Genomic DNA, 10,942 nt, shown 5'->3' on the forward strand with positions numbered 1-10,942 from the left:
CAAAAGAGGACATGTTGTAGTAGCTTCAGGAGTGTATTAATGTGCTCCTCAAAAGATTGTTTTATGTGCTTATTCAACTAGTGTGATTTAGGACCTATTAAGTGACGCACCATTTAACTTGCTTTGGATTTAGATAATTGCCTTATTGTGTTTGAGAAAGAGTAAATGAAAGACTTGTTGAATTGTATGCATTAAGTGTGTAATATCTAGTAGGTAGCTCTTCATTTACCTCCTTGTCGTATTATAAATTTTCAATGTTAGATTTATGTGTTATTGTATTGTATTGTATTATGAAGAGTGATTGTTCTCTAGAAGACTTGTATTACAAAAGAAAATTCGGTCGTCTTGAATTCTTGTTCGGAAAACTAGAACATTATAGTGCAACAATAATGATCAGAAATGTCATGTTAGGATGTTTTGGCACCTTCCTAAAAGATAGCAAAATGAACACCATGCAACTCAAATGATAAACTTATAGCCGAGCATATGGTGTGATCTTGAAATTCTTGTGTATTCGTAGGAAATAGTTGATTTTCCAACTCTCTTCCTCCTCTTGTCTAAAATATAGGAATTGTTGTTTTTGAAATACTATTTGGAATGTAGTGATTTAAGGAGAAATTTTGTTATAACGCATATGAAATTGTATGTTGCTTTGGGCTTCTAATTGAAAGGGGAAAGTTTTTCATCTTGGAAAGGGAAATTGCATAGTTAGTAATGTGAATGAAAATGCTTAGGGAAGATTGAGAAAGGTATCAGAATGATGTAATTTCTTTGTGTAAATGTAATTGTTTCCTTACTGAGTGCCAACCCACGGGTTGTTGATAAGTCAGTATGTGAAAGGGTAGTAGTAGAAGTCACCATTCCTTGAATAGTATGAACAGCGTACGAGTAATGTCGACGCGAAGCGACTTTAGCTTCCCTATTTTGAGGAAAAGTATGGTTTTGTAAGGAACTGTAACATAGGTGTACTCTATACTTCCCCTTGTGATGAACCAATTTACGAGGTTCATGTGTGCTAGCCTAATTCCTATCCTTTATTTTGAGCATATAGATGACAGCTCTTGAGCATATTGATGGATTCTATTGGAGCATCTGTTGCCTTGTCTTCATGAGAGGCGTGTTATTGTTGTTACATAAGTTGCCAACTGACTAGTGTTGGTAGACTTGTGGGTAGACCTTAGCCATGTATACCTCTAGCTTACGGCGAGTATCCTAAGAGGAACATCACTATGCGGAGTGTGACCGGTGCGTGCCTTATCCGCAGGGTACACTGCCATGTGGGATACGTCCATTGCGTGCTTTGTCCACTTGGAGTATTTCCATGCCGTGCTGAGACACAATGCGGGATGTAGTAGACATTTCCATGCGGCCTACCACTAGGTGTAGGGTAGAGCCATGCCACGTGACGACGTGATGCGGGGTGATGCCGAGGTGCACACTGCCATGCCATGCGGATGTGTAACTTGGCCACACCACATGATGAGCTACTAGGATAGCTAGACGATTGTTCCTTCCTTCCTTGTTGGTGGCTAGTTACTAGTCACGTAGTGATGTAATGTGCACTTATGATTTTCTTTTATTCATTTATTTCTTTCTTTGTGGGCCAGCAATTTATTTTACTTTGACCTTGACAGTTTAGCCATGATCTTGCAATCTTGATCTTACTTGATTTGATGTTGCAAATCCGGAAATTATTTTCTTGTCTTATTGTTGGAATTGACAATTATTATCTTTATCCTTTTGTACTTTGGTGGCTAAACCAGTTTATCCTTGTTGTTTTCGTATGCTGGTCTTGTGTTGCAATGTGAATTCCTCTCCAAGCACGTAGGAGACGGTCTTGGATGAGTGTATACGAGGAAGTAGACGCAGGGAACCTTGAGGATGGAGGTATGTGAGGCTGTGAAACAGCTAGGATCCACTACCTACCTATGAGTGGTGACTATCTCTTGGAGGCTAAACACCTTACACAACAAGGGATATTCATGAGGGACTTGTATGGAAGGTAGCACCGCTATGGGGTACCCTAGCACCATCAAGCCCTCGAGTGAGATGTTGGACATTTGTTGATCATGTATTTATTCTAAGAGTAGGCATAGAGATGTGGATCATATATGTTACCTTTGACTGAGCATTAGACATGCTCACATGTGGCCTATTGTGTTGTGCAAACCAGTCTTGTGGATGGATATTATGTGTAATCATGGATTAAATGGAATTAAATTGTCGCTATGTTATGGGGCATAGTCATTGGAAAGGTTCTTGTATGTCTGAAAAAGTGTAAACATTTGAGTTCTTACATTTCTCTTATTTGACGAAAGTTAACTTGGTGGTAGAAATTGATATTTGAAGCTAGTTCTATGCAATAAAGTTTTGTGAAAGAGATGATTTGGTGAAAGAAATGGACCTTGAGAGAATATTTTCTTGTCATGTTTGATAAATGAGTAGGATAACTGTGCTTATATATTTTAATTGCTTTAAATTTGGTGTAATAAAAAGGGAAAAATCCTCGTTTCTCTACTATGATTGTGTGTAAAATCTAGAATATTTTAAGATGTGAATGATGTTAGATGCCTTCTATTAATGGATAATGACATTCGTAGAGGATTTATAAATAATGTTCTAAAATAATGACAAAATAGTTGGTTGTGCAAATTGATAATTGTTAATTGAGTTTAAGGGCTAATGCGTGTTGGATGACTTCCATTTAGCTTTGCGACTTCCAGGAGTAAGTCAGAGCCTAGGGGGGGAGAATGTAATGCCCATACCCTAGTCGGACTTGTAAAACCCATTTGACCTTGGTTGACTTCCTATGTGGCATTCTTGAAAGGTAGGTTAGCCATGATGCAATGTGTAGTTTAGATAATATAAATAATTGTGCATACCTATTATTGTACTTTTGCATCGATCCTTGTGTATATGTAATTGTTTCCTAACTCTTGTGATAAATCTCGAGCTAACGCCTTCATTGAATATGTATATGTATATGTATGCTTGCATGAATTCATGGGTGTAGGAGATTGCAGGTACAACACCGCCTAGGGCGAGGTTCATCTTCTTTGGGATTTGTAGGGTTGAGTATACCTCCTTCATCCTTAGAATTCAGATTTGGTGGTTATAAAACTCTTGTCTTGCCTTAGCCATGGTCAGGTGAGCATCGCGTGTGTGGTTCGTGGGGCTTTCTTTTCGTTGGGTTGCGTGTCGTGTGATTTGGTGGACTTCCTCAATTTGCGTGCCTTGCGCGGGGTAAGTGGAGTTTGTTATTCTAAATATTCAATTCAATTTAATGTGTGGATGTACGCATTAGTAATGTAGGAAATTTAAAATAGGTAGTTTTCTTTTATATGATTAATCGTTAATTTAAAGAGATCGCTTTAATCATTATTGTAGCAAGCTTAAGGTATTTAACTTGGATTAGTGTGCTCATTTACGCATTTGTAGTTGAGAAATTAGAATAAATAAGACTCTTGCATTAGATTAGTCATTTATTTAAAAAGGTTGCTTTATTATGTTATAGCGAGTCAATTTAATAGCTAATTTTAAAATAAATGAATTTAATGAGTTATGCGTTTTAGAAAGGAAAGATTCAAAGTCATTTGGGAAAATAGGAATAAATTCATCATTTTCGCATTTTGGAATAGAAAGGATAAATTTTATTATTAAAAAGAAATTATTTCCTTTTTACTTGTATAGTTGATATAGTATAAAAGATTGATTTTTAGAAAATTAAATTAATCAAAACGCCTTACCCGGTCAATAGTTTCGAAATTTGAAGTAGGCTTAAAATTTATATTGAGAAATTAAAATTTAAAACTCAATAAGAAATAGAAGCATTTTAATTTTCATAAGGAAAGTGAATAAGATGTAATAAATAATGGAAATGAATGACTTCCAATTTCATTTTCATTTATTTTATTTTAAAAATAAATGCCTAAATTCGAAATTGAAAATTAGGGCAAAAATAGGGTTTCTCATTTAACCTAGTTTGGAAATGTTTTTGGGGGTTCTTTTTTTTGGGAGCTGGTTTTTGGAAAAAAAAAAAAAGAATGTTGGAGAAAATGGAGTTCTCTTGCTTGGAGTTGCAGGTGGAGCTCTTCAACAAACTCTTCCTGGAATGCGTTGGAGGTAGGATTTCAACCTACCCTTTTATTTATTGTTGAATCAAAAAAATCTGGTGATTGAATGCTCTCCATGAAATGCTGGAAAAAGATAGGATAACCATGAATGTCTAAAGATTTAGTTTAGTTTCTTTTTTGAAAGTTTGGTTGCCTTGGATTCAAGGGTTATTATGTTTTCTTGAAACATATTGAAGAGAGAAAATGGTTCTGAAGACTCCTTTTATTTTACTGAAAAAAAAATGGTTTTCAACTGTATTTTTTTTATCAGTTATGTTTAGGCCATGTGTTTCTTTTAAAAAAAATAAATAAAAAAATAAAAAAAAATAATAAACAAAAAAAAAGGGGAGAAAATAAATTTTATATGTTTCGGGCTAGGGTTTGGTTGGCGGAGGAGCTGAGGCTCAACTCGCACCGCCATCCCCACTCCCCCCCCCCCTCTTCTCCTTCCTCGCGGGTTCGCAGCCCTGCGACCACACTGTGGGCTGCAGGGTCTGCGTCCACAATGTGGGCCGCAGACCTGCGTCCACAGAGTGGGCCGCAGGGCCTGCGTCCACAATGTGGGCCGCAGACCTGTGTCCATAGTGTGGGCCGCAGACCTGCGTCCACAATGTGGGCCGCAGGCGCAGACCTACATCCACAATGTGGGCCGCAGGGCCTGTGTCCACAATGTGGCTCGCAGAACCTGCATCCACATTGTGGGTCGCAGGGTCCTGCCTCAAAGTTTAGGGTTTTTTCTCAAAAAAAAAAGAAAGATGAATATAAAGTTTGTTTTATTGTTTTTTTTTTTAATTATATATTTTATTTGTTGTTAAAAAAAATATATATATATATAATATTGACATTTACAAAATGGAAGAAAAATGTCATGGGAAAGTTTAAAAGAAGTTGTAATATAAATGTAGGAAGACCTATTTTTTTTGGAAATTAGATTTTAATGTCAATATATATATATATATATATATATATATATATATATACGTTAAATACAAAGTTTGCGTATGTTTAAATCTGTGGATAAAAGGAGAGGGGGATTCGTTGATCATGGATTATTAGATTTATATTAGTTAACATTTAATCTTGGGAACCGATTATAATCGGGGAGTAATCTTTGGAAAAGAGATTAAATATGGTCTTATTTGGAGATCTTTGAAATAATTATACTCTGGTTAACGCTTGGTAATACATGTTAATGAGAAGTTTTCTTGGAATATGAATCTAAATTTATCTTTGTATATTTTGCTATTACTTCAACAAAATGCTAGTAGGATGCATGTAAATTTTGATAACATAACGTTTTTAAAAAAAAAAATGTTGTAAGTTTAAGATCCGTATTTGCCTTATTTAGGGTGGCCGCATACCTTGATGTATTTGTTTTCAGACCCTGTTATCTAGTTATTTGTGTTGGTCATAGCCGGATTACATCCCTAGTTAGAGTATCGTCAGTCATTAGTACTTGTAATTGCTTGAATTGTTCAGTTGGATCCGCTTCAAAGGAATCATTATGTAAATTCCGACCGAGGTGTCTGTTGTATATTGATTTTATTCCCCTAAGTGGCAAGGATGTAAAAGACTTATAGATCATGTATTCCTAATGATATAATACCAAAGGGGTCTTGCAGTTGAGCAGACCCAGAGATGTAGCCCTTTGGGGTGAACTCCGAGATCATATCTGTGTTATGCGATGTTTTAGTTTCCTTTATTTCATGCTTTAAGTTATCATGTATGGTTGTTATCTTGTAAAGTGTATGATGGGAAATTAACGAATTTAAATCTAAGTGCATAAAATTATTCATCTTGACAAATGTAGTAATCAGGTTCATAAAATATTGTAATTAAGATTATTATAAAGTATTTTGATAATGCTAATTAAAAGTAGTAATAGTGGAGAGAATCTTGCTAGGTTACATCATTGGATTAACTTGCTATTAAGCATGTAAAATGAACGAATGTGAATGGTAACAAAGTTAGAATTAATGTTATAAATCCTAAATTGAAATTTCAAGGATGAACCTCATATAGGTATTTACTTTCTATCTTAGTTAATGAGCATCATCATGATAGTTATATGTCACTATATTGGATGGATCTATTTAGTTATTTATGTTATAACCTTAACAAATAATCTTTATCAGATTAATTTTATAAATGGGTGAACTTAACTAGTTATCCATAATTATAACCCTTATAAAAGAATTCTCTTTATGTTGCTAAAATTGAACTGAAAAGGGAAGTATTCGTATAGTTGTTTATGTCTTAATCTTGGTAAATGTATCCTTTCATATTAACTTCATTTACTAAAAAGAGTGACATGCAATAAGATAATTGTATTTTAATCCTAAGGGAAGAACGTCACTATGAACTTATATTTTAATCCTGTAATGATGAATTTCATCTTGCTAACTATATTTTAATTTAAAGGATGAACTCATGTGTCCTAATACATTTCCACCTTAATAAGTTGAGCTCCTTCTATTTGCATTTATTAAAACTTCAATGAATGAACTCTATGGCTACTTGCATTCTATCCTCCATAAAGAAACTATGAATCTTTAGTTTGGTTATGCTCAAACCTTAATGAGGGAACCACACTCTATTAATGGGAGTTTAATCCTTAATGAACGAATTCTTCTTATTAACCATACTTTTAATATTCAAGAAAGATATCAATGTGGGTGATTATCTTGAAACCGAATGAATGAACTTCGTTATTTAAATCGCATTAAACCTTAAGGGAGGCCTCTTAAATTAATTAGGTGTTAATGTGCATTGAGTAAATAACCTCACGATGGCCTCCTAACCACCCAAAGTAAATGAACGCTTCCTAAAATTCTAGGATGTCATAACATTGAACATATATATATAATCATGTCTTATGCATTATCTCACAATTAAGATATCCAGATTTAATGGATCATTTGACACAAGTTGAGCTAGGTGTAAGGTTATGTAATCGCGTTGGGAAACTCCTTAGGATCATTTAGCCTTCCGCTGTGTTATCTAGTTAGAGATAACTTCCAGATAACTTCAAACTATCTTAATATTGTAACAATCAGTAATACTCTTATTATTAACGTTTGTAATTATTATTATTATAAAATATATATATATATATATATATATATATATATATATATATATATTTACACTCTATTTGAGTGTTTTTAACTTAAACCCTTAGGGGTTTCCTAGTGGGGCATTACACCAGACATGGAGAAGGATGCTATAAAGTTTTCTAAAACTTGTGAGAAGTTTCAGGTACATGGAAATCTCATACATGCTCCAGCAAGGAATCTCATACCCTTCATTACACATTGGCCTTTTTAGCAATGGGCCTTTGACCTCATTGGTCAAATATATCCTGCATCATCCAACAGATACAAGTTTATCATAACTGCCACTAAGTATTTCACTATGTGGGTAGAAGCGGTTCTGCTCATCAAAGCAACTGGTAAACAAGTAGCTATGTTCATCCCTAATTATATCATCTATAGGTATGGGATACCTTCATCCATCGTGACTGACAATGGAGGACAATTCAAGAATAAAGATCTAGATGAGCTTTGTGAGAAATTCAAAATTAAACAGCACTAGCCATCCACATATTACCCTGAAGTTAATGGACAAGCTGAGGCATCTAACAAAAACTTGCTGACTATCTTACACAGAACAGTGAGTAAATCTGGGAAGGATTGGCATCTGCAGCTTAATCCTACATTATGGGCTTATAGAACAAGTATTAGAACACCTACTGAGGCTACACCTTTTTCTTTGGTGTATGGGTCCGAAGTAGTATTACCTATTGAAGTGGAAATACCATCTTTAAGAGTTTCTTTGCAAGGTCTTGTTACTGATGAAGACTAGAGAATTTCTAGATTGCAAGAACTCGAGTTGTTGGATGAACGTCGACAAGTGGCATTTGATCATCTGAGAGTGTATCAAAAGCAAATGTCTAGAGGATATAACAAGAAGGTTTGACAATGAGAATTTCAGGTTGGTGACCTAGTTTTGAGAAAAAATCCTAAAAATCAACAGTTTCGAGACAACAAAGGGAAGTTTGAACCCAACTAGCTCGGTCCCTACATCGTTACTACAATTTTTGGCTCTGGTGCCTATCATCTCTCAAAATTAGAAGGAGAACAGCTCCATGAACCAATTAACACCATCCATTTGAAGAAATTCTTTACTTAGCATTCTCTGCTCTAGCAATTTGTACAACTGAAAAAATGTCCTGAAAAAAATCATTAAAAATCATAAAAAGTGATTTAAAAAAAAAAAAGAGAGAGAGAGAGAAAATGCCTTGGTGAAAACCTGGTAAACAAACACCTTTGTAAAAAAAAAGAAGAGATCTTTGCCAAGTAGGTGAAAACCTGGCAAACAGGCAGCTCTTGTACTCAAGTGCTCCATCTATCAACACAACGTTGGCATTCCTGCTTTCATGCATCTATGCTTTCACTTGTACGTATATTTCAGTCATTTTTGTGACACTTTGGTTCGCTGGAACCCTCATGGCTTGAAACTGATTAATGTCTTAGTCTTAGGTTAATCAACAGAACACATTACATGTCCTAAGTAGTATCAACCAAGTAAACTTTATGTCAGTGAAACCTGGTTGTCCACTCTGAGTCAGTCGCCTGTCTCCTGACTACTGAAGAGTTTTATCACTAAGTACACAAGCAAAACAACATTATTGAAAACAATCACTAAACAATTTGAGCTATGCATGAAAAAAAAAATTGTGTGTTGTTTTTTATATTGGTTTTCGATTATTATCCCTCTGAGTAACTTGAGGAAGTCTATCTTGACTAAGAGGAGCAAGGATTGGGGGCATAATATTTTCTTTGTTTTCTACTTGTAGGAATGATTTTGATGATTTGGAAACATCTAATTAGCAGGGTGTCTATGATAAGTGCCTTCACATTAAGGTAAAATCGCCACACATACCTCAACTCCACTTATTTGTATGCTACAGGGAGGTTCACATCATTTCTTTGTCTGTTTTGAGGGAATTTCTTTATCATGCAATCTGGGTCCCTGCAAAATCTATCCAAGGATATGAATGAAAAAAAAGGTCATTGGGGACAAGATAATTAATATTACACATGAAAAGATAGGAACTCTAATCTGCCTGCTATTTTTGTTAATGCTCAGTGATGAAACTTAAGCATTTCAAATCCAGTGACTAAGTTTAGGTTGCATCTCATTTTGCATTTCATTCTGCATTTTGTGAATTTAGAGTGATTTTAGTTTGGTCACAATGATCTCTTTATCTTCTTAATGAGAGTTGGAAGCATCAACATTTCTTAGCTAAGTGGTCTCTTTTTCATCGTTTCTCTGATCGAGTACTTGTGTATTGAGATGTTAGTTGCATACATAAGAATTTTAAATAGATCCATACATTTAATATGCTCATTTGTATTCATATTATTGCATAGAAAAATAAAAATTTGCACTACTCATTACTCATTTGCATCATTTATTTGCATATGAAAAGAAACAAAAATAAACATCCCTATTCATTTGCATGACATCCATTCTAAAAAGATATACATACATATATAATAAAGCATATAGAAAACATCTCATAAATCGATCGACACAAGTACAATAAAGTCAAATCAAGATCTTATATATATAAAAATAAAGTATTAGGGTACAAAATGATGTCAACTGACATATACAAACTCCCATCAGAGCAAGAATCGTAAGGGCTACAAAAAAAGGGTGTGTCTAGAAAAAAATATAAGAGCTACACAAAAAGATTTAGCTCTCTGCCTCTCCCTCATCGCCAACTGGTGGAGGAGGTGGACCTTACTGACCAGGGTCTTGACGAGGTACTCGAGCTCCTTCAGATCGAGCCATATACTGCAAGTAGGGTACAACCTATTGTGCTAATGGAACTGCTACGCTATACACTGCAACATAGTAGGCTGCCCAACTCATTTTATGGAGTACCTCCTGCTGAAAAGCATCTCGCTCTACCCTCATCTCTATGGCTTGATGATCGCACTTAGCTCTGACCCCAACCAACTGACGATCTCTCTCTACTCTAAGGCCCACTAGCTATCAGTCTCACTCCGCTAGCTATGTTTGTGCAACTATCAACTGTGACTGCAGACCTACCAGACGTGCTCTCATTGATTGCATTGCATCTGCCCCCTACTCCCTCACAGGCTCTCCACCTCCATCGTCACCTCCATCTCCACCTTCGGCTCCCCCTACTCATCTCTCCTCTGTCTCACCTTCCTAGGAGCTACTCGCTCCTCCTCACCTCTACCCTCTGGTACCCTAGCTCCACTCAATTTGAGACCAATAGCCCCTAAGGATCCACCCTCTCCTCTCTCCTACTGCCTACCACTAGCTAGTACCCTGCTTCTACTAGCACTAAGTTCACCACCTGCTTGCCTCGGAGCCTCGGCTCTTTATCCCTGCCTCTATCCTTGTCCATGTGTCTGCGCATGGGCATCATCCTCAACCTCCTCTATCAAAGGTACCTGCTCTGCTAGATCTATGAATCTAGGGAATGGATGCTACTAGAACCAATCCCTATACTGGGGCAATACCCCTGCATCTGCAATATCCTCTAAATAGTCCCACCTGAGCCGCTGCAACCTAGTCAACTCCTGCATGCTCAAGGCATATAATAACCTAGGTCCCCATCCCCATCTCTCCTCCTCTGCATAACATGCGTATGCAGTAAACTCCTACAAGATCCCCTAAGGTCTACCATGCTTCCTCATCACTTGAGTAGCCACAAACTACTCAACCATTATCATTGATCTGCCAATGAGAGGTCGAGTCATAAATAGGTCTCTGCACATAGCTCTCCA

The sequence above is a fragment of the Cryptomeria japonica genome, chromosome 5 (assembly GCF_030272615.1).
Source record: "Cryptomeria japonica chromosome 5, Sugi_1.0, whole genome shotgun sequence".
Classification (NCBI taxonomy): Eukaryota; Viridiplantae; Streptophyta; class Pinopsida; order Cupressales; family Cupressaceae; genus Cryptomeria; species Cryptomeria japonica.